Source organism: Panicum virgatum, chromosome 2K (genome assembly GCF_016808335.1).
Source record: "Panicum virgatum strain AP13 chromosome 2K, P.virgatum_v5, whole genome shotgun sequence".
NCBI classification, from domain to species: Eukaryota; Viridiplantae; Streptophyta; class Magnoliopsida; order Poales; family Poaceae; genus Panicum; species Panicum virgatum.
The window spans coordinates 7615162-7637618 of record NC_053137.1 but is presented as its reverse complement, the minus strand read 5'-3'; the positions used below and the strand labels follow the sequence as shown (position 1 = coordinate 7637618).

The 22457-nt window shown below is 45.3% G+C and overlaps 2 long non-coding RNA genes and 1 pseudogene across 11 annotated transcripts; 2 read left to right on the top strand and 1 right to left on the bottom strand.

Moving 5' to 3' along the window:
- The first annotated feature begins 8328 nt into the window (after positions 1–8328).
- LOC120664517 lies at positions 8329–13801 on the top strand. 10 transcript variants are annotated; one of them, XR_005670951.1, is made up of 6 exons: positions 8329–8514; positions 8618–8843; positions 11857–11874; positions 12043–12843; positions 12947–13032; positions 13571–13801. It is a non-coding gene; the product is annotated as an uncharacterized LOC120664517 (long non-coding RNA). The 10 variants fall into 10 exon arrangements; XR_005670954.1 differs by having other exon boundaries at positions 12043–12846; XR_005670930.1 differs by having other exon boundaries at positions 12043–13032.
- Positions 13802–13957: 156 nt separating this feature from the next.
- Positions 13958–16208, top strand: LOC120664511. The gene is made up of 2 exons (XR_005670927.1): positions 13958–15417; positions 15753–16208. It is a non-coding gene; the product is annotated as an uncharacterized LOC120664511 (long non-coding RNA).
- Positions 16209–17632: 1424 nt separating this feature from the next.
- LOC120664505 lies at positions 17633–21624 on the bottom strand (annotated as a pseudogene).
- Positions 21625–22457: the final 833 nt, after the last annotated feature.

Sequence of the window (22457 nt, the reverse complement as noted above, 5' to 3'; positions counted from 1 at the left end):
GCGGCTCGCGCGAGGACGTTGTGGTGCGGGAGGTGAGGAGAGAGCGGGCGACAGAGATTGGGGGTCAGCGCTTGTGGAGAGGGAGCTCGTCTCAGCGGCGAGCATGGGGCGCCGGTGGTCGGCGTCCTCGCCCTTTGCACGGACGTCCTCGCGCGGCCCGCCGCTGCGCTCGACATCGGCAACGGCGTGGTACAGCTTGATTTGGAGGAGAGGCATCAAATTGATGGAGCAAGATTGATGGTCTACAACTTAGCTACTACTAATTAATTACTTTGATTCGTTGGGGGCAAAGCACGGATGAGGGAATAAGCTACTGTTGTTTCTTACTCAAGTACCTCATTGTAGGCGCCGGCAGTGCGGGAGGCAGCGCAGGCAGGGCGGCGGAGGCAGCCTAGGCCCCGGGCGTGCTGCGTGGCTATGGACAGAGGTGGTGTGAGGAACAAGCAGAAGGAAAACGAGAAATCGAACCAAATTGCAGATCAAAAACCGATATGGCAGGAATAGATAGCTAGCTAACCGAATCAAGATAAAATATCTGGTACAAGATCTCGATCCACGCCGCCAGGGAGACGACGAGTGCTAAGCTATCCTATTTCTACCTAGGCTTCATACCAGTTTAATGACCGAATGCCCTACCACACAGATCCTCCAGGCCTATATTGCGCTGGCTGGGTTAAAGTTACAAGTAAAAGACACGGTTACGGCCGTTGGATGCAGTGTGGACGGATGAGATGAAGTCGACCACTTGTTAGCTTCAACGCCGACTTCTCTGCAGCACCTCCATTTGCATAACTCTGACGAAACTGAATAAAGGGAATGCCAACCTTGTTGTAGCCTGACAATGCCCCCCCCTTGAGATCCTTGTCCTCAAGGATGGAAAGATGGAAAGATCCTCCTGATGAAATCAGCATCCTCCCACGTAGCCTCTTGAACAGAAAGATTGATCCACTTAATGAGCCATTGGACTACAGGTTTGTTGTTACGAGGAATAAGCCTTCTTTCCAAGATAGTTTCTGGAGCAACCTTGATATTACCGTTTTTATCTACTAATGGCAGATCTGGGGTAGGAATCACCAATGGACCCAAATATTTTTTTAGTTGACTCACATGGAAAACTGGATGAAGTAGACAACCATTAGGAAGTAATAGCTTATAAGCCACCTTTCCTATCTTTTCAAGCACCCTGAAAGGACCATAGAACTTTGAATGGAGCTTCAATGAGCTATGCAGACTGAGAGAAGTGTGTCTGTATGGTTGTATCTTCAAATAAACCATGTCTCCCACTTCAAGTACTCTCTCTGACCTGTGTTTATCAGCTTGTGCCTTAATTCTGGACTGAGCTTTCTTCAGGTTATCTTTAATTACTTGCTGAGCCAATTGCCTGTTCTGCAATATTTCTTTCGCCTTATCATCAGCACAATCAGGTAGCACTACCTCTGCTACCATTGGTGGTGGAAAACCATATAAAGCTTGAAAGGGTGTCATGTTCAGGGAGGTATGATATGAGCTATTGTACCACCATTCAGCCAAAGAAAGCCATGAATGCCACTTCTTGGGTGTAGCAAAACACATGCACCTCAAATAATTCTCCAAGCACTGGTTTACCCTTTCAGTTTGTCCATCTGTCTCAGGATGGTATGCAGAACTTAAGTGAAGCTTAATGTCCATAGATTTGAACAAAGCCTGCCATAAATTACTTGTGAAAATTCTATCTCTGTCAGTTACTATCACAGCTGGTGGACCATGTAATTTGAAGACATTGTCAATGAATAGGTTGATCACATCTTGCACTGTGAATGGGTGACTCAGGGAAAGAAAATGTGCATATTTAGTGAATCTGTCCACCACCACTAGGATAACATCCTTGTCATTAGATTTAGGTAATCCCTCAACAAAATCCATTGAAATATGAGTCCAGGCCATATCAGCTACTGGGAGTTGCTCTAACAATCCGGGGTATGGAAGGTGTTCAGCTTTGTTTTTCTGACAAACAGGGCATGTTCTCACATAATCTTTAACTTGCTTGTGCATTCTGGGCCAATAAAAAATTAACTTTAGCCTTTGATAAGTTGCTCTTTCCCCAGAATGGCCACCTAGTGCAGACTTGTGAAAATTCTCCAACAATGTTTTCCTCAAGGCGCCATTTTCTCCAATAAACACTCTACCTTTGTATCGGAGTACTCCATTCTGCAGAGAGAAGGATTGTACAGCAGCACTATCGATGCTCAGTTTTGTAATGAACTCTTTACATTTTTCATCTCCTTCATAAGAAGTGATGACTTGTTCAATCCAAGCAGGAATAACCATTGAGACAGCCATTAGTTGTTCTGCATGTGTAGCTCTTGACAGGGTATCTGCCACCTTGTTTTCTCTTCCTTTTTTAAACTCAACTTTATAATTATAGCCAAGTAACTTGATCAGTAATTTATGTTGGATGCCCTCCATTAACCTCTGATCATGTATGTATTTTAGACTGTGCTGGTCTGTTCTAATAACCACTGAAGTGCTTGCAAAATAGTGCTTCCATTTTTTTAATGCTTCCAAAATAGCCAAAGCTTCTTTCTCATAAGTTGAGGCTGCTGCAGCCTTGGGACCCAGTGATTTGCTGAAAAATGCAATTGGTTTTCCATGTTGCATAATGACAGCTCCAATTCCATTTCCACTTGCATCAGCTTCCAACACAAAAGGTTGACTGAAATCTGGTAATGCCAATACTGGTGGAGTAGACATCAATGTTTTCAGTTTTTCAAATGCCTCCTGTTGGGGTTGCATCCACTGGAAATTGTTCTTTTTCAAAGAATCAAAAAGAGGTCGACAGATTATTCCATAACCCTGTATAAACCTCCTATAGTAACCTGTTAACCCCAAAAAAGCCCTCAACTGGGTTATTGTTTCAGGTTGTGGCCAAGATTGAATGATGCTTAGTTTTGCAGGGTCAGTGGCCACGCCTTGTTTGCTGATAATGTGGCCCAAATACTCAACTTCTTGAGTAGCAAAAGTGCATTTACTAAGTTTTGCAAAAAGCTGGTGATTTCTCAAGACTTCCAAAACTGCTCTGAGGTGATGTACATGGTCAGTAAGGTTAGGGCTGTAGATAAGAATATCATCAAAGAATACCAATACAAACTTCCTCAGAAAATCAGCTAAAACTGAATTCATTAATGATTGGAAAGTGGCAGGAGCGTTTGTTAATCCAAATGGCATCACCAGGAATTCGAAATGCCCCATATGAGTTGTAAAAGCTGTTTTCTCTATATCAACTTCCTTCATTCTAATTTGATGATAACCAGATCTCAAATCAATTTTGGAAAAGATTTGGGCCCCAAATAATTCATCCAAAAGATCTTCAATAATTGGGATTGGATATTTGTTCTTCACAGTGTTGGAATTCAATTGCCTATAGTCTACACACATCCTCCAAGTTCCATCTTTTTTCTTCACTAAGATGACAGGTGAAGAATATGGGCTGATGCTTGGCTGAATAATCTTAGAGTGGAGCATATGCTTGATCAAATCTTCCATAGCATTTTTCTGGTGAAAAGGTAATCTATATGGTCTTTGGTTGACAGCTTTTGTATTATCCACTAAGGTAATAGCATGATCCACTGATCTCTTCGGTGGTAAAGAACAAGGTTCTTGAAAGACATCATTGAATTCCTGCAGTAATACTGTAATTTCAGGTGGTAAATGGCATTGTTGCAGAATTTCTTCAGAATCAGCATTCTTGTTGTTTAGGACTATTACAGCACCTATTGCTTTCTTCTTCAGTAATTTACACAGTTTCTTTGTGCTGATTTCCATATGATGATATGATATTGTTTCATCAGCAAATGTCACTGCAGAAATCCCATACTTTGTGATTGTGAGTTCTCTGGTTTTGAGATTAAGCCCTACGGGACTGTGAGTGAAGAGCCAATCAGCACCCAAAATTATGTCATAACCCTGCACTTCAAGTAATCTGAAATCAGATGAGAACTCTTCACCTTGAATGGTATAGGAACAAGCCAAACAAGCAGATTCACTGAGCATGTTAGTGCCATTAGCAGCTGCTACTTGCACCGGAGAAACTCTGGAAATTTTGCAGTATGACTTCATTGCAAACTTTGCATTAATGAATGATGAGTCACTACCAGAATCCACAAGAGCTATTGCAGTGGTATTGCCGATTGATAATTTCAATGTAAAAGTATGAGTTTGTGGAGTAGTGCCCACTAAGGCATGCATTGAGACATTGACTACTGGAGTCTGCTCAGCATCCTGAAATTCGGCTTCTTCAGAAGCTTGCCCATCTTCTACCACTGCTACCTCTTCTTGTCCTTCATTGTTTTCTAACAGAATCACTGAGTAGATCTGTTTACCTTTGCAAATTTTTGCATGTCCCGGTATCCATGGTTCTTTGCATTTGAAACACTTCCCAGCAGCCTTTAATTCAGCTATAGAATTGCCAGGTGGTTCTTTGCCTTCAGTGTGAGGTGTCCACTGTCTGACAGGTTTGAAATTAGCATTTGGAGGTAAATATCTTCTTGGAACTGGAGTAGCTTGCTCTAGTCTCTTGGCAAACCAAAAGGCTTCAGTTAAAGTTCCAGGTTTGTGACACTGAAGATGATGCTGGATATAGTCCTTTAGTCCAGAAACAAAGCTTGTGGTGAAGTAATCATCAGGTAGAGATGGGTTTGCTCTCTTGACTAACCCCATCAATTCTTCAAATTTGTCCACATAATCATGTACTGTGCCAGTTTGCTTTAGATTGTGAAACTGACCAATAATTTCATATGAAGAAGCTTCATGAAATCTGTCACCCACCAGTCTACAAAATTGATGCCATGGGAGAATGTTTGCATTGCAACCTGTGCCTCTCCACCAATATTCAGCTTTTCCAGAAATATATAACACAGCAATTTTGACTCTATCCTCATTTGGTACTCCTACCAGCTCAAAATATTTCTCAGCTTTCCTAATCCATCCATCAGGATCAGACCCATCAAATTCAGGAAAATTTAGCTTAGGACCTTTTGCAACAGCTTTGTGCTGAAATTGCATATGATTGTGGAACAATGGTGGGGGTTGAACAAAAACAGTGTCAGGAACATGAGTGTGAACTTGATGATAGTTTTGTCTGTTATGGTGCTGATATAATGGTTGATGCTTGACTGGGGGTGGGGGTTCATAGGGAGGAACAGTAGCAAATTCATAGAATTGTTCTAATTCATCAGCATTCCAAGGACAATCACTCAAATCATATTCCACAAAGACAGTATCATGGTTTCCTCCAGTAATATCTTCAATAGGAGGGACATAGGCATGAGTGGAGTGCTCTGGGTTTGGAGGCTGGGGATTTTTACCTTTAAAACTGGAACCCTTGTCTTCAACTGATGAACCACCCAATTTTGCAAGCGTTGTTAGCACATCATCCAAGCCTTTCTTCATTGCTTCATTACTAGCTTCCTGTGTTTTCATGAAATCAGTCAGTGTACGGCGTATGCCATCAACCTCCACCGAAGTAGCGTACTGCTCGTCCACTGATGAAGTTCCCACTTTCCCCATCTGTTGGTTTGCAAATCGGTTTGGGACGAACCCTCCCCTTCAAGATCTGCTAAACCAGGTCTACCGTCGCCAGAAGCACGGAATTGATCTTGGAATTTTACACAGGAACTTGTCCTGCAACCCGAATCAATGGTGCTTCACGCCGTCGCCGCCACAGATTGAATCGGTGTGGTTCCCGGAATTTTACACAGAGACAATTGCTCTGCAACCCTCACCAACAACCAAATCAACTGCAAGATGAAGGATAATTGAAGGGTAGTTTCCTCGAATCCGGGTGGGAGGGTGGGATTTTCTACGGGTGAGCCGAAACCACCTCACACCGCGCCGATCGGACTAGAAACGAGGAACTGGCTCTGGAAGCGAGTGGATCTCGCCGGGAACGAACTGGCTCTGAGTACCAATTGTGAGGAACAAGCAGAAGGAAAACGAGAAATCGAACCAAATTGCAGATCAAAAACCGATATGGCAGGAATAGATAGCTAGCTAACCGAATCAAGATAAAATATCTGGTACAAGATCTCGATCCACGCCGCCAGGGAGACGACGAGTGCTAAGCTATCCTATTTCTACCTAGGCTTCATACCAGTTTAATGACCGAATGCCCTACCACACAGATCCTCCAGGCCTATATTGCGCTGGCTGGGTTAAAGTTACAAGTAAAAGACACGGTTACGGCCGTTGGATGCAGTGTGGACGGATGAGATGAAGTCGACCACTTGTTAGCTTCAACGCCGACTTCTCTGCAGCACCTCCATTTGCATAACTCTGACGAAACTGAATAAAGGGAATGCCAACCTTGTTGTAGCCTGACAGGTGGCCGAGCGGCAGGCGACCGGAGGCAGCATGGGTGCTGCGTTGCGGATGAAGGTCGAGACTGTTGGGGCCTTCGCTCCGCCAGCGGCCAACGAGGTGGAGGCCGCAAGCTCTAACGCCGGCAGCAGGATCTTGGAGGCATCATTGGTGCCGAGCACACACACACACAGAGCGGGCAGGGGAAGAACAGAAAAAGGGCGTAAAAGCCATTTCACAAACCTCTCCCACTCAACTACATTAGAAATGAGTTTTTTAATCGGCTCAGTGTGCTGCAGACCAAACACTGATTTTGTAGTGTGTGAGGGACAAATTCAACTTTGAGAGTGTGCGAGAAGCAAAATCACGTTTTCGCGGTGTCCTACAGACTAAAAAAACCTTCATTTTAAACCCCCCCTAAAACTATAGGTTTTTTTTGCCTCCTGGACACTCTTAAAACGTTGTTTTGTGCGCTGCACACTCCATTTTTTGATTTAGTCTGCAGAACACCGTGAGTGGTAACCTCCCAGATTGCAAATGAGTTGTTTAATGGAGCCAATGTGCCACACACAAAATTTACCACTCACGGTGTTCTGCAGACTAAATCAAGAAGTGTAGTGTGCAGCGCACAAAATAGCATTTTGAGAGTGTCCTGGAGACAAAAAAAAACCCAAAACTATACCCTATGGTTCAAATTACTCACTAATACAGTTTGTTCTTTTTATTTCTCCGTGCATAGGTGGAGTTTTAACTTGTAATTTTACAGGATGATAGTACACATCATAACACATGTTAGAAAAAAATACAACATAATTTTTTTGTTATTTTGATATATTAGGATATTTAATAATAAATTAATAATTAAAGTTCAAAATTATATGAAACAAACAATGAAAAAATTATTGTGTATGGAGAAATAAAAATACAAATTATATTATGGGGTAAAATAAACTAAATAGCATAATTTAGGGGATAAATTGAACCAAGTTCAATTTCAAGGGAGTAAATTGAACTTTTTCCTATACAAAATCAGTTAAAGCCAACTATCTTTTTCTTGAAAACCTTTACAATTTGAATCCTAATTCATATGAAAATAACAAAAGAAATCACTGGTAAAAGATTTATATTTAAACTCCACATTTACAGTGAAAACAAAGAAAATTAGACACTATTTTTTTTGCGGGTAGGCATTATAGTTGCAATATATTTTGCGTAAGATGTAAACGAATGGTCCACGGTCACTTCGGCACAACGTAGCAAAGCCTGCCATAAAATTAAAGAAACTGCCCAGTTAAAAGAAATGATCATGAAACATTAACAATATCATTTATGGATGAAGGCAATCCATGCATGATCCATGTGTTGGTTGTGAGTTTCTGCAGTGCGAATGCACTTGGTACACATATATATATTTATAAACATCAAACAGCCAATATGACATCACTCTTCTGGGGAAGGTGGAATATAATCGTCTGCGTGATATGCTTGGCGGCAGGGCTACAGGAGCTGGCCGGCTGCAGCGCGAGCTCGCCAGGAGCCTCATCGCCGATCCGGAACAAAATTGCAAACAACCCCTGATGCGATCTAAATTTTTATTCCCTCTTCATTTGAATCGCAACTATCAAGTCGTGATTGGTTGGTTGTATCCCCCAACCCCACCCCTGTTCCACGCTCCCGTGGTGCGACCTTAGGTTGACTGATTGCCTGATCTAAGTACTGGGTCTCCGAAACTGGCTCCCGGAATTTTATCTCTATCTCTACTATAATTCTCTACTATAAAAAGAGAGGTGACGTTTTTTTCAGCGTTCTTTCGTCCGATCCCGTGGTTTCGTCCGCACAGTTCCATCAGCCGCTCGATCATCTGCCGGTGCGATCTGAGCGCTCCACCGCCTCCCCCGACCCGCCTCCCACACCCTGCACTACGCCTGCTAACGGGGCGGGGTGAAACGGGTTTTTTGGGGCGGGTTCCATAATGGACTGTGTATAAGCGGGTGAAAACGGGTTCTCTGAAATCACAGGTCAGGGTGGGTTGGGTTCACAGAGACATTGGGTTGGGGCGGGTTGGTTCCCGTGCTCCCATCCCATCTCACGAGCACCGCCGCCGCCAGCTTGCTGCCGTCGTCGCCGGACCTCCGCTCCAGGCTCTAGCGTCTTCTCCTCCAACGCCGGTAGCAGATCCAGGTGCGTTTCCTCCAGATCTGCTCCCCCATCTTCTCCTTTGCGCCATCTCCTTCTCCTTCCCCTTTTCTTTCTGCTTCTTGATACGATGATGGTGGTGGAGCAGTAGATCGACTGCCCACCTCTGCGACCGCAACTAGCCGGAGGCGGCAGACAAGGGAGATTCGAAGAGGAGTCCCAATGCCCCAAGCTGTACCCGTTCGTTGAAGGGAGTGGAGAGCAGGGGAGACGCGAGGGGGGATCTGCCCAATCGATAGAGGACACCAACATCTGCAGACACCAGTGACCACACCAACACCAGTCCCACCCACCCCCTGAAACCCCACCGCAATGTCACATGACAGCCCAAATGATACCATTCAAGTGCAATAATTAACAATTAATCTTAATCCAGAATTACTGCACTCAACCAGTACACTCAGACTGCCTGCTGTAACCAAGATCGATTACACAGGAACTCTCGCCAAAAGACGAGCACAGATGATTACCAGCAACGAAAGTGTTCAAATTCCTTTACAACCAGAGGCTATAACAGAAGTACCAAATTAATTTACAATAAGAGCTTACAAACCAGTTTTACAATTCAAACCTCAGAGTTCAAACGCAGCGGAAAGTAATTTAGAGATTAAAACCTGATCCCAAAATACAATACGATAGATAGCATCGACGACAAAGTACGAGCTTCACATCTTGCCCACTGATGTGAGGCTCAACTGCCCGAACTTCACGGAGAAGACGGGACCCACTCGACCGACCAACCCGGAGGAAGTGGTTGACCGATCCACGAGGCGCAGACCTCCTCGAAGTCCTCTGGAACGCATCCTGCTAAAATATATTACAACAAGCCTGAGTATTCTAATACTCAGCAAGGCTTACCCGACTATTGGTATATACTTAGCCGACTCCTATACATGCAAGGCTCTTTGGCTCTGTAGTTCTTTTGCTGAAAAGCCACTATTATTGGGTCCTTACTTTCATTCTTTTAGCACAAGTTGCGTTGACAGCTACAACTAGGTTTGCCTGAATTTCTAAAACAAACATGGTTGATTATACCATCCTAACAAGAAAATCATAGCCACAAGCCCAACTTTCATCTTTCTGTCTTTCCAATCTTTACTACGATGCGACTCATTGGCCAAGGCTCTCATATCCGCGAGTCACGGCGAATCGATCCGATTTAACCTTGCAAGGTAGACCTAACTCACACGCCTAGTGCAACCCCGTCGAGTCACACCGAGCAACTGTTCCCATAATTACCTAGAAATCTGACGCGCGGCCGCAAACACTCGGATGATGAGTCCCACACGTGCGAACACCCGGTGAACCCGTGGACGACTACATCATCCGGCCTCGCACCACGCCAGTGTAGCGGATGGAGAGTCAGATTCTGTCGCAATTAGGTACTTAGCTTACCAGTTTCGACTACCTCCTACTTCCGGCATGTGGTTAGTACTGTTCAATCCTCAGTCAAAGGGCCAACAACGGAACGGTCCTCAATCGACACAGGCGGAGGCTCGTAATTCCTTTATTCCTTAAACATGCCCAACTTTCCTCCACCCGGTCTCAAATTTCATTCTTACAGGACTCTTTCTCAAAATAACCTTCTGAAGTAACAAAAACTTATATCTCGCGGGTGACAGGAAATCACCCGTCTTCTACCGGATCTTAATTAAGCGTAGCAGTTCTATCGATCCAACATACTAGTAAGACACTGGGTAAAAGAGATTATGCATCTATGGTTTCAATCAATTCCTTGCACGTAAATGCACAATACTTTAGATATAACATGGAGTACTTAAAAATAAGGGATATGCTCCGGGGCTTGCCTTGCAGGTCAGCAGGGTTAGTGGCTTCTTTGGGAGCTTGCTCAACGGCCTCCTCGGTCTGCTGCTCTCGTGCTGGTGGCTCCTGGATCGGCTCGGCAACCAGCTCGTATGCGACTTCGGTGTCAGTGGCTACACGAGTAAAATATGCCATGCATGAGATGCATAAAGATGCAAGTCAATGCAATGCAGCACTAATACAAAATGCCGATAAACAGCAGCCTTCGCTATGGTTCAAGGATAGTTTAGTGCTGAGATGGAATTTTAGTCCGTAAGTACTTTTAGCCTGAAGTGTCTCCAACCAGAAAACTGGAGGGTACACTTGATCAAAACAGGCTCAACTCTAAGGCCGAAAGGATGATTTCTAAGTTTTAGCTATGGATAAACAAGTGCAAGCAAAATCATCTAGCAAAAGTGACTAAACTAATCATTTCCTAGCTCCATAAGATAGAACCTAAATTCAGGAAGCTACTGGAATTGGTTTTGCATTTTTAGGATTTTTCTACGAATTTCTATGAATTTTGGAAGATCAGACCACAAAACTGAAATTGGAATTTAACTGGAATCCGGAACCTCCGGTTTTCCAAACCAAGAACTTCCGGTTTCGAACCCGGAACATCCGGTTTTCCAAACCAAGAACTTCCGGTTTTTGGACCAAAAACAGGGGACAGCCTGGCCAAGGCCATGGCTGGCGCGTGGCTGCACGGCGGTGGTGGCGTTCCCGCCAGTGAGGCTCGAGACGGCGGCAAAGGAAGGGCGGGGAGGTTCCAGCAGGGTTAAGCGGCCTCTGCGCGCGCGGAAGCGGCACAAGAGCTGGGCCCAGAGTGCGGGGCACGAGCGGGCGGCGGCAAGCGGCGGTGCACGGCGGCGACGCGCGTTCCCGGCGAGGGTAGCGCGTGAACCTGATGAAAAAGAGGTGTGGGGTGAGGTGAGGTGGCTCGGGGAGGGCTCGGGCTTGAAGAACGGCGGCGAGACGGCCGACGCGACGAGCGGCGGCGAGTTGCAGCAAGCCTCGGTTCCGCTCCGCCTACCGGCTTCGCGCGGGCACGGAAGGGAGAAGGAGAAGCGAAACGGGGTTTCACTCGTGACGTGGCTGCACCGCTTAAGTGGTGAGAACTTCACCGGCGCGGCGACGCGTGGCGTCGCCGGCGGCACAGTCGCCGGTATAAATGAAACAGAGCAAAACCGGAACTTCCGGTTTTCCCAACCCGGAACTTCCTAGTTTACAAACCCGGAACCTCCAGGTTTTGGACAAAACAGATTCAATTTTAGAGCGCCCAAAACTAAAATTTTCGCACAACAACTTGAAATTTGGCCAAAATAGAAGTTGTAGAGAAAGATTTGTTCTACAACTTTGATGTTGGGCAAAAATTTATTTGAGTCTTAGATTCGGAAGAAAAAATAGGGTAGAACCTTATCAAAGAAAAAGTCTAGGATGGGCGTTGAAAGATCGCTAAGAGCAAGATTAGACCTAGGATTAGCAAACTAAGCCTAAATTAAACACCGGGGTGTTACACGCAAGCACCTCCATCTGCAGACAGTGAGTGGCCGATGGCCCCCCCTCTCATGCTCTTGTTCAGTTCCTGCAGGCTGCAGCTAAGATTTTCATTTTCCTTTCCTATTCGGTAGTTGAATCTTTACTGTAGCTAAACTTCCCAAAATAAAAAGTTGGTCCAAGACATCTAAAAATCTTCTAACTGCAAAACAGTTTCCAGCTGCTGACATTCTGGCAGCTACCAGGGACTTCAATGAAGAATGCCTAATCGGTGAAGGTTTCACTAGCCGAGTTTACAGAGGTGATTTTTCTGATGGTCAGGTATGGTACTTTGATCATAAACATACAATTATTGTTGTCTTCTGTAGTAACGCTATTGTTTGGTACTTAATCTAGACGAAGCTCTTATGTCATGAATCAAGTCTGATTTCTACAACATGCATCTCAGAGACCCAAGCCCCGAATAGCTGAAGTGTACCATCAGTTCTTCTTAACTATAATCTACTGGTATTTTCACCCATAAAAAATCCATAAATTAATCTTCTTTTCCTTCTGTGTTAGCATGAAAGCTTGTTTTTTCTGTGTTTGAGTGCTGTAGGCTCTTTATGATATCTTTTTCTGGGAATTCCTATTTACTGTTTGCATGAATAACGAGCCCCTGTTTACTGTCCTGCTGTGTTGGATGGTGGACATTAGGATTAAGCGGTTGGCAGCGGTGTACCCCCTCTGCGGCTCTGCCCACAGAAAGGTTACAATGATAGGTGTTGCTGTGAGGGGAGGAAGCACACGTTTTTCTTTTTCTTGATGTCTTGAATCTTGATAAGATTTACATTTTGAGCTGCGGATGTGGTTAGTTCTGCAGAGCTGAGGTGTCCTTCCACATGCGAGCTCTCATAAAATCGACAACCAACCAACCATCATCTCCGATTCTCCTTGAGTATCCAAAAAAAAACAATCATCATGTGCTTCAATGCCGTGCAGTCTGCGCGTCCACGTGGCTCGCTCACTAATGAGGTAGTAGTAGACTCTGAAGAATCAGGACCCTTCTGAAAAACGATTTCAGATTTTTGGTTTGAGACCACTGAGGTCATAACAGATTCATCATCTAAATGGGTAGGTGTACTGTTTGCATTGTGAGTTGTGGCTGACTGCATGCAGCATGTGCTACCTGCAACTGCAAGTAATTTCCTGATGAAGAGGCAGGTAATAAGCAGGCATGTACTTGTCCCAGAAATAAATAATCTTTCTTCCATGTAATTTCAGTGTACAATGTTCCATCATATAATTTCAGTACGCATTCTATTAAGGTTTAGAACACTCGTAGTAAAATCGTAATAGTCAACAGAAAAAAACAACTGAGTAACCTGCATTCTTCTGTAGTTCTATGAAATTATACCCCAAGCATAAGCTTCTATAAGCATTTAACTGATTGCCCCACAAATGACTTCTATAGTTCTGAAACTATGTCCCATGCATATGCTCTGACAAGCATGAACTATGTCCCATGCATATGTACAGTTACTCTAACAATCAACCAATCATGGTTTGCATTCTATACTTTATTGTTGCCCTGTCAAATGTCCCTTTTGACATGCTTTTGTTCTGAACTTACAATTTTTTGGCATGCCAACTCTCATGTTTCTTCATTTTGGTTAGAGGTCACTTCAAATTTCAAGTACTCTTCTTTCAGTGATGATTCTGTCTGCAAAATGGATGATGCTTTGGTTATATTTTGTTGCAGGATTGAATCTTTGGAGATGAGTTGCGGAGCCCATTAGATATCATACATCTTGTGCTTTCCATTTGATAAAAGATAAAAGATTGTAGCTTTCCTTTCCTATTAGAACAGAAGGGCCATGTACTGTGATTATTTGTGTTTGTATGTGTCTGAATGTTGATGATTTAAATCGATTGATCAAGTTTCTGTAAACTGTGAAAATTTCATGGAAATATACTGGCATATTTCAAGTCACTTATTTTGGATGCCATCGCGGGGTGGGTTGCGGCGCGCCTGCCAGCAACTTAATGTTTAACCCACAACTGCGGGATGGGTTAGGGCGGGTTTTAAAATATTTGGGTGGGGTGGGGCGGGTGATAAAATATTTGCTCTGACAATGGGTAGGGACCGGAGTGGGGTGGGTGAACACCCAGTAGCAGGCGTACCACGCACGCCTCCTCCCCATCGCTGCAGCCCCGCCGCCACTTTCCCCCATCATCCCCCTCGCTCAGTTGCTCCGCCCCGACGCCCTCCCGCCCTATCACGCCGCCGTCCCGCCATCCCACCGCCGCCTCCTCGCGCGGGCAGACGGGGACCCTCTCACGGCGGCGAATAGGGGCACCAGCACCTCCGCAGGTGAAGGGGGCAGCGGATTTGGAGGCGCGCTCGCTGGTTCCCAAATAACCCTTGCCGCCGCGCTGCAGAGTAGCTGTGATACCACGTCCAACTCCAGGCTCCCCGGTGCGTGCGGCCGCCTCCACCACGCCAGTCTCCTCGGTGCGCGCCCTGAGCGCCGCCCAGCGCGCTTTGGGTCAACGACAAGCGGAGCGGCACCCGGGCCGTCCCCGTCGCGTGGTGCCGCGCGCCGTCCAGCTCATCCTCGTCGCATGGGATGCTGCCGCGGCCACCCGTCCCATCGCGTCCCACCTCACCTCCATCCCTGTGGGCCCGGAGCGCCACCCATCTCGCCTTGGGTCACCGCTGCGCGGAGCGCTGCCCGGCCATGCGTGGAGCAGAGGTACGGTGCCTCGCTTTTTTGTTGATCTAATCCGTTCGTTAGAGTTTGGTGCTGGAGGTCTCGATCTGACAGGATGGAACAGAAGGGGGCTAAGTGAAGGAGGAGAAGAAAGCGACCGCGGCAATCTTCATCAACTCGCGTGATCAACACCGCAAAGGCCTCACGGCGGGTGGTGTCCTCCAGCGATGGAGGCAGGGCTATGGTGCCCGTAGTTTTAGTTTGGCGCTGGCGTGATAGAGCCACTGGTGATGGTGAAGCTGCTGCAGCCCATGTACCACTTCGAGAGATGCCAAGATGAGATTGTGAGTACTTCGTCTCCCTCTTAATCCTCTTGATGGTAAGCGTGCTTATGTAGTACCTGAATCAATGAAGCTAGACTAAATGTGAGTATATCTTACTCCGTTAAATTTTGTCTTTTTGTTTTAGAATGAGAGACTTAGCCTGCATCTATTAATTCAAATCTACCATGTGGAGATATGCATAATGGATAACAATTAGTCACCATCAATGATGTTCAGTGATGCTGTAACAGCGATGTTTCTGTCAAGAAACTGTATTTCTTGTGGTTCTGTTGATGTTTGAATAGAACTGAATTAAACAGACACTGTGAGCCTTTGTTCAGGTAATCAATATAGCAACATTAATCTTGCAACAAACTAAAGTTCAGACTTTTCAGTTTGTCATAGTTTAGCCTTTTGCATAGGATCAATAATCAGACTGTGAGGGATAAAGATGACAGGTTATTTTGACCTGAGTCTGGACAGTGAACGGAATAGTTCAATAATCAGAGGAACTTCAGCTCCACAGAGATTTTGAACGCTGAGGATAAATTCTTTTGTGACAAATGTTGCAGGTGCATTGTTCCCATCCCTTTGATCACCCATATAGATGAGTATACTAATATACATGGTTCCTGATCTGTTTTTCTGTTCAGCGTCAAGGGTAAAGGCTACAAACTTTGCTAATTGTTTTTCTGTTCAGCGTAAAAAATAGAGACTAGAATCACCATGTACTTGGCAAAAGTTGCCGGTACCGAAAGGCCATGATCCTTCCATCATCGGTCATCTCACTACTTTCTTTTGCTTCATCAACATCAATATTGTATGCCCATATAGTTTTTTGCATCTGAAATACTGGGTTTTCTTGCATTTCTCCTTATGCTAATTTCAAATATCATATTTGTGGCAGAACTGCTATTTGGTGATAGAGAATGGATGAATAATCTGAAAGGGTACTAAATGATGTTCAACCTTCTAGAGGATTGGTCTTGGAATATATGATCACATACGAGGAATTTGAATGCCTGAATTAACAATGTGATTTTTTTCGCCACATGTGAGATTGGTATGGGTAATTCTTGAAAATATCAGGAAGAATAAAAGCTCATACTGTGCGCTCCTAGCCTCCAACATATAATAGAGTTGTCTGCTAAGACAAGTGCTAATGTGAATTATGTGATGGTCCTTGTAGTGAACTATATCTGGAATACCAGAAGTTGGCTCTCGCTTAGGCTCTAAGATGTTGTATGAACTATAATTTGTACTTTTGTTTTAGGCAAAGTGTATGCTTCTATTGGAATACTATGTTGTTATAACTATTTTCATACAATGAGATTGATGCTCATGAAAGGAATTTATTTTTGTCCATAGCAACGTACGGGCATGAATCTAGTACGATAAAAAATCCTCGGTTCTTCCGCCCCAAGTGAGGGCGCGCATGCGGAGGGCCTCCAGGCATTCCAAACATGCACAGGGTGCATGTACCTGTGCATGCACCAGACCAGGCTCTGGCTGGCCTGCATCTGATGTTGAACCAGGCGCGAGGAACCAAACAACCAATCACGCTTAGCGGTGATAAAGGGTCTTAGATTTTGGCTTAAAAAATTTAAGAGGCAGGTCCTAAAAAAATCGAATTCTAATCTTATACAATTTTGAGCTAAAAAATTTAAGAGTTTTACAAATTTGAGCTAAAAAATTTAAGAGTCATGTTGGATTGTGAAGATACCACTAGGGTCATGACCCATTACCACCCCTAATCATGCTACTAATCGCGGTCTGAATATTTTTCCTTACCACCCTAGACACACGATCTGAATATTTGCCGATAGCCCCCTGTCGTGGATGGAAATTTTGCAACGTGCTCCCTGATTGGCTCTCGCTCTCCCCCCTCGGCCGCCGCCGGCCGCCTGTCTTCCTGGCCGGGAAGCGCAGAGCCTCCCCACCACCCTCCACCTCTCTGCTCCTCACTGCTGAGCCAAAAGAAAAAGGCAAAAGAAAAGGATCGGAGGCGCACGAATTGCCTCCCGAGCGGCGACCAAACCATTTCCATGGTGCTTCAGACTTCGCCCGGGCATAATTCAATCCCTAGGTCCGCCACTGCCGCAGCCTTTGGTGACGCACACCACGCGGCGGCGATGAGGCACGCGTAGAACGCCGACGCGGATGCCGCGGACGGAGGCGCCGCCCCGAGAAAGAGCGCTGGAGCCATCGGATGGGCCGCCGCAGACCCGCAGTCAGGGAGCGTTAAGAGGCCGGTCTTGCCGACGTACCAGCTGTCGACGTCGGAGTCCGAGGCGGCGCTCGGCGCTGCGAGGAAGGAGAACCGCCTACTCCTCCTACGCGGACGCCACCGCCTCGCTGCTGGCGGAGGTACGGTGGACCATGGCCACGACGACTACTCCCGTCCCACCAGCAGCGGTAGCATCCGCAACCGCAAGGTGTACGTTGTGCCACGGCGACGCGTGGACGATGACGGCAAACCTCTTCAAGTAGCCGGCGTTGACGCTCTCCGGCACGTGCCGCTGACCTGATCGCGGTGGAGGCCAGGACGGCGTGGTCAGCCCGAGCCCACGAGGAGGCCGCCATTCCATTTGCCGTCCAGCACACAGGGAAAGCAAAGTTGTGGAGACTACAATCTCAGATGGAACAAGTCTTATTACAGATCGAAACAGAGGAAGCATCATACATGGTATTGTCAGATTGGAGCATCACACAGCATGCAGCCAAAAGATTGAGTGCTGTCTTTCTGGACATCTGGAGGAGCGAAACCAACAAGAAGCAATTCATCACTACATTACATCTCATGAAAATATGTGGCATAAGCATCATACATTGTTCTGTTTACAATTAAACTTAACACACCCTGCAGTGACTACTATGCTATATTTGCGGGATGTGACTAATGTCCTCCTACCTAAAGCCTGATAATCACATCACAAATGTTCAACAAAAAAAAAGCTATATTCCTCTTCCCATAGAACGCTTCCGCTTGGCACCTGTGTTTTTTATCGCCTGGATCTCACAAGTATAGATGTAGCTATAGTAAGGTGGTATATGAGACTCCCATACTATGACCTCAAATTTCCCATGGGGCTTAACGCTTCCATATATCACATCATCCATTGTTATCTTTGGAACTTCCTCTTCTGAAGAGCGTTGATGCCGATGATAAACCACCACAGCTTCGGAAGGGGCAGCCATTCTACCAATATGTTCAAGTCTGTCTTCGCCCAAAAGACAAAATGGATGCTGACCAAATCTTGAGATGTGCTGCTGGATGAAGCATCTAAAGAAGGCCAAAACCTTGGACCAGAATAGGCCATTAAAGTTATCCCTTAGCAAACGAGCAACCGTGTTCGCAGTAAGGAAGCCACTTATCTGCATCTTGGCTATCTCCATGGCCAGGTGCGTGAGCCTCGGATGCATCTCAGGATCTGTGCTTCCGAATGTCAGCGTCTTCAAGAAATACCAGTACGCCTCACGGGACAGGTGCTTCAGATTCAAAGGCTTTGTTGTTCCAAACTTTGCAATGTTGTCAAACCGGCTTGTAAGTATGATTTTACTACCCCTTGGCACATACTGTCTAGAAGCAGAAAACAACCTATTCAGTGCTTCTTCACTGAGATCCCCATCTAACTCAACAACAACTAGCAATCTTCCATCTTTGTTCGAATCTGACATGTGATTTTGAACTTTTGTTGCACATCCTTCTCTGAAAGTAGCTAGCTCATCATCTGTGAAACCATGGATGCGGAAAAACGAGATATTTGAGAAATGGCCAAATACTCTTTCATCCTTGCACACATGAGCGACAAGGGTGCTCTTTCCAACATATCTTGGTCCAACAATTGGCAGGACCTCTAATTCTTCAGTACCATGAGGTTGTGTGCGCAACAGGAAGTTGATGACTAGTTGTGCTTCTATCTGGCGCCCAAACATGCAATTGGCCAGCTGCAGATGCATGCTGTAAGGTTGGCTGTACAGGCGAGGATAGCTCGCCAAGAACAGGACGAGCTCATTTACATCACGGATCATGCAGCTCAAATTGTCAAGCGTCTCTTGCAGTTCTTTCAAAGGCAGAGCAGATCTACTGGAGAAACATAGGTGCTTTACAGAATTTACTACAGACAGAGACGAAGAGCGACTCACAACCTGATCTTTGGCATCCTCCTCATCATGATGTTGGTATCTGATAGCATCGAGCATGTAGTAGCCTCGGTGCATGGCGTCTCTTAGCATAACCAGCTGGAGGAGCATGGCGTCTCATCATGATCACTTGTGCCCGGAGCAGGATCCTGCGCAGGCAATCCTCCACATCCAGTGGCATGGGCTTGGAATATTTTCTGATGAGAAAATTTATGGATCTAGTGGTCAACTCACCAAGGAGTGCAGAGAGGAGAACGTCCATTTCTACAAGCTCTCCTCAGGAAGATAACGCAGCAGGTGGGAAGAATGCGCAGAAGCTGGAGTGTCATGGAATGATATGTATCAAGAACAACTCCAGAGACAGAGGTTGCTGGTTCAGGTCGAGTCCAATAGTCCATGCACATGTATTGACCATATGCTTCTTGATGCACGTGCACTAAATTTGGTGTTTCATTCTTCCTGCTTCTCCATTTTTTTGATCTACAAACCCCTGAAAGTCAAGCTGTACCAGTTAAGATGTAGAAAGTCGATGTTGATTGCAATGGCGGAGCTTGATCTCCAATTTCAAAAGAATGAGGGGGCCATCCTTTTGCTACAGTAATGAACAGTGCCAAAATCAATGTTCATTACGTGTAGAATTTGCAAAGCCAGGGGGGCATGGCCCCCTTTGGCCCGCATGAAGCTCCGCCAGTGGTTGATTGAACCATGAAGCTTTTGGCTGTTTTACCAGATCAAAGCCGTGTGGAGTACGGAAGAAAGTTTCAGCAATTGAACTTCTTGAGAATAAAGGGTCATTCTAACTTAAGATCTCATTCTAGCTCTTAGTTGACCAATACATGGAAGGATGCCTAATTTCTTAACACCCTAGACTCTGCTTGCAACAAGAAGCTGACAGCTTGCTCCATATCAGTTTAGTCAGCAAACTGCAAACATGAGCACATGACTGGTTGAACTGGAAAAAAAAGAGCCAAAAGCAAGTCGGAACACCCAGATTCTAAGCCTTCTCTGTTTGTACTAGGAAGAGAATCGTGCATTCGAAGGCTCTTATGTAACCTTTTCTTTTCTTTTCTTTTCTTTTTAACTTTTATTCTAGCACGAAAATGTGGGATCATTCAAACAAATATAGTAGACAACTATTAGGGTGTGTTTAGATGGTGTAAAGTTTTGATGCAAAGTGTTACATCAGATATTCCGACACACATTTGAAGTATTAAATGTGGACTAATTACAAAATAAATTGCATAATCCGTCTGTAAACTACGAGATGAATTTATTAAGCCTAATTAATCCATCATTAGAGCATGTGTTACTGTAGCAGTTTAGTGTATAATCACGGCCTAATTAGGTTCATTAGATTCGTCTCGCAATTTACAAGCAAAATGTGCAATTAGTTTTTTATTTCATCTATATTTAATTCTCCATGCAGGTGTCGTAACATTCGATGTGACACTTTTAGAATTTTAAATTTTGGATCTAAACAAGACTTAAGGCAAGCATCCAAATGCTTTGAACGTTGTGTCTAACAGACATGAGCTAATTCCTTCTGTGCCAAAAAAAAACTCTAGCCTATTACTTCAACTGCTACAAAATTTTAGGAATTCCCCTCGGTGCTATAGAAATTTGGTTTATACCTTCAGTGCCATTCCGTTCCCTTTTCCATCCATATGATGTTAACTGAGGTGTGGTCACACCTCAGTTAATAGCAAATGGATGAAAAAGGGGACGGAATAACACTAAAGGTATAAACCAAAATTTCTATGGTACTGAGGAGAATTTCTAAAATTCTGTGACAGTGAAGGAATAGGCTAGAGGTTCTGCGCCACCAAGGGAATTGGCTCGACAGACAACCAAGTCCAGAAGTACTTTGAGACCTCTCAAGCTACGGCCTCCAATTTCCCATGCATGCTACAACTCGCACAAAACAATCTAGTGTCAGTTTGCAATGGATGCTTTATCCTGAACAACAGATGTTCTTTGACAGTAACCAAAAGGTTCGTACAGTCACCAATTCACCAGGCCACTTATTGTAGCATGAGAAATTAAGTGAGATTGTTTTCCACTACCATATCCCAAATCCCAAGCAGGTGAAATTAGATGGGCTGAGAAAAAATTAAGGCAGTGTTTAGTTCCCAAATTTTTTTGGTGCTACAGTAACTTCGAATGCTTGACCACTAATTAGGAGTATTAAATGTGGATAACTAACAAAACTCATTCCATAACCCCTAGGTGTAATCACGAGATGAATCTTTTAAGCCTAATTGGACCATGATTGGACAATGTCATGCTACAGTAAACAATCTCTAATGACAGATTAATTAGACTTAATAGATTCGTCTCACGATATCCCACCCATCCGTGTAATTAGTTTTACAATTAGATCATATTTAGTCCTTCTAATCTTCGGTTGAAAATTGCTACAGTGAATTTTGTCCAAAAATTTTCACCATCTAAACACAGCCTAAGGATGAAGCAAATCTACGCTATAAAGAACCAACACAATTGATAACACTTTCCTCCAAAAAGCCATCCCTTTACCCCACCTGGCAGTATCAAAGTGGTAGAAAGTTTTTTGAAAGAAGAAACAGTATGCTGCAAAATGTTTATGCCCTTTTGCCGCTGCTTTTCTCATGAAAATTTCTTACCCGCCCACATGCCCCAGCTCCAATCCCCATTCACATCCACGCTGCAGTGCTGGCTTGCCATCCCCGGCGGCGGCCTCGGATGCGGGCGCAGACCAGTCATCCCGGCGGCGAACACCGGCGGCCGCGCAGGCCGGGCGAGCTGCGGCCCTACCCGGCGGCGGCCTCGGCTGCGGGTGTAGGCCAGACATCCCAAGCGGTGGCTACGGGCCGGCCCGCGCAGGCCGGGTGAGCTGCATCGGGGCGAGCGTGGCCGTGAAGCCTGGGCTACTGCTGCGGGAGAACCGCGTCGGCACGAGCGCGTCTGTGAAGCCGGGGCAACTGCTGCCGGGAGAGCTGCACCGGCGCGTGTGCAGCGGGGCCCGGGCGAGCGCGTGTGGCACAATGTCAAGCGCAATAGTATTACGCATATCTGGTGCTCGTCCCCGTCTCAATTTCTGGTGAGTTCTGGTGGACTCGCGGTGACTGCCTCAGGCCTTGTTCGGTTCATTATAGGGATTTAGAATACGTTTCTCGAGAAGAAAATCTCGCATGAGTAGTAAATGAAAGTTATTTGCAAAACCTCTTCAGGGATGAATGTAACTTTTTGCGACGAATCTAATGACGATAATTAATCCATAATTTGCTATAGTGATGCTACAGTAATCATCCTCTAATCATCCTCTAATCACGCGGTCAAATGCCTCATTAGATTCGTCAGGGTTCCTAGCGCAGGGGTTCTAGAGTTGGTTTTGTAAACTGTCTTTGTTTAATACCCGAAAACATTGGTCAAAATCCATTCTAGGATCCTAGAATGACAACCAAACAGGGCCTCAATCAGCGGTGGCATC